This window comes from Macrobrachium nipponense, chromosome 19 (genome assembly GCF_015104395.2).
Source record: "Macrobrachium nipponense isolate FS-2020 chromosome 19, ASM1510439v2, whole genome shotgun sequence".
Taxonomy (NCBI): domain Eukaryota; kingdom Metazoa; phylum Arthropoda; class Malacostraca; order Decapoda; family Palaemonidae; genus Macrobrachium; species Macrobrachium nipponense.
Window position 1 is genome coordinate 73,837,254 of NC_061088.1, and position 4,255 is coordinate 73,841,508.

Here is a 4,255-nt window from a genome sequence, read left to right on the forward strand (position 1 = left end):
CACCCAGAATTTCCTGAAGCCGAACCAAGTAAGAGACTCTGGGAAAACATATGGAGTAATCCGGTATCACACAACAAACATGCAACATGGCTCCAGGAAGTCAAGGAAGAAGAAACAGGGAGAATAAAACAAAGATTCACAGAGATCACGACAGACACAGTCAGACACCAACTAAAAGAAAATGCCAAACTGGAAAGCCCCAGGTCCCGATGAAGTCCATGGATACTGGCTCAAAAAACTTCAAGGCCCTACACCCACGAATAGCAGAACAACTCCAGCATTGTATCTCAAATCACCATGCACCCAAATGGATGACCACAGGAAGAACATCCTTAGTACAAAAAGACAAGAGTAAGGGAAATATAGCCAGTAACTACAGGCCTATCACCTGCCTACCAATAATGTGGAAGTTACTAACAGGTATCATCAGTGAAAGGCTATACAATTACCTAGAGGAGACAAACACCATCCCCCACCAACAGAAAGGCTGCAGAAGGAAGTGTAGGGGCACAAAAGACCAGCTCCTGATAGACAAAATGGTAATGAAGAACAGTAGGAGAAGGAAAACCAACCTAAGCATGGCATGGATAGACTATAAGAAAGCCTTCGACATGATACCACACACATGGCTAATAGAATGCCTGAAAATATATGGGGCAGAGGAAAACACCATCAGCTTCCTCAAAAATACAATGCGCAACTGGAATACAATACTTACAAGCTCTGGAATAAGACTAGCAGAGGTTAATATCAGGAGAGGGATCTTCCAGGGCGACTCACTGTCCCCACTACTCTTCGTAGTAGCCATGATTCCCATGACAAAAGTACTACAGAAGATGGATGCCGGGTACCAACTCAAGAAAAGAGGCAACAGAATCAACCATCTGATGTTCATGGACGACATCAAGCTGTATGGTAAGAGCATCAAGGAAATAGATACCCTAATCCAGACTGTAAGGATTGTATCTGGGACATCAGGATGGAGTTTGGAATAGAAAAATGCGCCTTAGTCAACATACAAAAAGGCAAAGTAACGAGAACTGAAGGGATAAAGCTACCAGATGGGAGCAACATCAAACACATAGATGAGACAGGATACAAATACCTGGGAATAATGGAAGGAGGGGATATAAAACACCAAGAGATGAAGGACACGATCAGGAAAGAATACATGCAGAGACTCAAGGCGATACTCAAGTCAAAACTCAATGGAGGAAATATGATAAAGCCATAAAACACATGGGCAGTGCCAGTAATCAGATACAGCGCAGGAATAGTGGAATGGACGAAGGCAGAACTCCGCAGCATAGATCAGAAAACCAGGAAACATATGACAATACACAAAGCACTACACCCAAGAGCAAATACGGATAGACTGTACATAACACGAAAGGAAGGAGGGAGAGGACTACTAAGTATAGAGGACTGCGTCAACACCGAGAGCAAAGCACTGGGGCAATATCTGAAAACCAGTGAAGACGAGTGGCTAAAGAGTGCATGGGAAGAAGGACTAATAAAAGTAGACGAAGACCCAGAAATATACAGAGACAGGAGAGAATGACAGACAGAACAGAGGATGGCACAACAAACCAATGCACGGACAATACATGAGACAGACTAAAGAACTAGCCAGCGATGCACACTGGCAATGGCTACAGAGGGGAGAGCTAAAGAAGGAAACTGAAGGAATGATAACAGCGGCACAAGATCAGGCCCTAAGAACCAGATATGTTCAAAGAACGATAGATGGAAATAACATCTCTCCCATATGTAGGAAGTGCAATACGAAAAATGAAACCATAAACCACATAGCAAGCGAATGCCCGGCACTTGCACAGAACCAGTACAAAAAGAGGCATGATTCAGTGGCAAAAGCCCTCCACTGGAGCCTGTGCAAGAAACATCAGCTACCTTGCAGTAATAAGTGGTACGAGCACCAACCTGAGGGAGTGATAGAAAACGATCAGGCAAAGATCCTCTGGGACTATGGTATCAGAACGGATAGGGTGATATGTGCAAACAGACCAGACGTGACGTTGATTGACAAAGTCAAGAAGAAAGTATCACTCATTGATGTCGCAATACCATGGGACACCAGAGTTGAAGAGAAAGAGAGGGAAAAAATGGATAAGTATCAAGATCTGAAAATAGAAATAAGAAGGATATGGGATATGCCAGTGGAAATCGTACCCATAATCATAGGAGCACTAGGCACGATCCCAAGATCCCTGAAAAGGAATCTAGAAAAACTAGAGGCTGAAGTAGCTCCAGGACTCATGCAGAAGAGTGTGATCCTAGAAACGGCACACATAGTAAGAAAAGTGATGGACTCCTAAGGAGGCAGGATGCAACCCGGAACCCCACACTATAAATACCACCCAGTCGAATTGGAGGACTGTGATTGAGCATAATAATAATAATAATATTTTCATATCTCTCTTCTCTTTCTTTCTCTCCTCCAGCTAGTAAGCACCAGTGTCCTCCTGAAGGATGTGGTGTAGTCTTCTCTTGTCAAAGCTGGATCATGTAGCCATATCCGGGTATAGTAATTAAGAAGGAGATCTTCTCTGGGGGCAGTAGCATTGAAGATCATGGCTTCTTTACGGCATTCAATTTATATACACGATCTTCTTTTCATTAGCGTGTAGTTGGTGTATCAAGTTACCAGAAATTCAGTTCACTAACCGATCTGTCATCTACACCTAACCCCCAACTGCCGCCTATTATATATATGTGTGTACCTTGAAAGTCAATCCATTACCTCTTTGTAAATGACCGTCAGAGCGCGTTTGTCGAAACGTCAGAGGTAATAAAATTAAAATAACAGGGAAACTTTATATGTCCTTCGGAAACTTAATACGCCAGCTCCACGTTGATGAAAAGAATATTGTAAGAAGAATGGAGAAGGCTCTATATAATTTGAATACCGTAAAACTGCCATTATCTTCAATACTAGGCTACTGCCCTGAGAGATGTCTCCTCCCTAATTATACCCTGATACGACTAAATGATCCAGCTGCGACAAGAGTAATAATAATAATAATAATAATAATAATAATAATAATAATAATAATAATAATAATAGAGGAACACGTCCGCCCTATGGAGGAAGGGAAGAGAGTGTCCCTCATTATTTACTACAAGAATCGGCGTACGAAGGACCTCCTGACGAAGAACAACCCCTCCCCGCCCGTAGGAGACCCCCTAAAGCAGTCCAACGTCGTCTACCGATACGTATGCCCACCCCAAGGATGCCCTGGGATTTACATCGGCATGACGACGATGTGCTGTTTATTCTCGAACAAAAGCCTCCCCTCGACACCACTCAAGAAGCATTCCTGATACCGACGTGTGTGGGGAGGACCACGCCCCTCCCTCCCAACGAAAGTACCAGCGCGCATAAGACAAGCAACACCGGACGTGAAACACATTATGAGAATAATACCAGGGGTGACGTCACTCAGGTAAGAAGCCAATCAAGAGGCTCCCAGTGATATTCCCCGCCTAAGAAAAACGCTCGCCGTATGAGTCACCTTCCCAGGAGCCAATGAAAACTCAACCTGCCGGAGGGGTTCTCCAGACCGTACTCGAGAGCCCGCAACATCATGATATAAGGAGAAGGACTCTGGGGGGAGCAATTACGGGCTGCTCTGTGAGCAAGAGCCCGTGCTGACACAAGGTCAGCTAAATCAAAAACAACAACAAGGGGGAGCAAGAGCCCGTGCTGGCACAAGGCCAGCTTAATCTTAAACAACTACGGGCAATTACGGGCTGCTCTGTGAGCAAGAGCCCGTGCTGGCACAAGGCCAGCTTAATCTTAAACAACAACAACATACGGGCTGTTTTGTTTACGGGCTGCTCTGTGAGCAAGAGCCCGTGCTGACACAAGGTCAGCTAAATAAAAAACAACAACTACGGGCTGTTTTACGGGCTGCTCGGTGAGCAAGAGCCCGTGCTGACACAAGGTCAGCTAAATCAAAAACAACAACACTGGAAACTACGGGCTGCTCTAGGAGCAAGAGCCCGTGCGGGCACAAGGCCAGCTTAATCTCAAACACAACAACCACTGGAATTCAGTCCCTTAGCAGTCATCGCTGGATAATGTCCCGTCGCGTTGGAGAGAGAGAGAGAGAGAGAGAGAGAGAGAGAGAGAGAGAGAGAGAGAGAGAATTGTATAAGCAATAATAAACCAAAATAACTCAACCGAATTTTACCATGCCCTTTGGTGCGTTGCTCGCCAGTCTAAGCAACAACG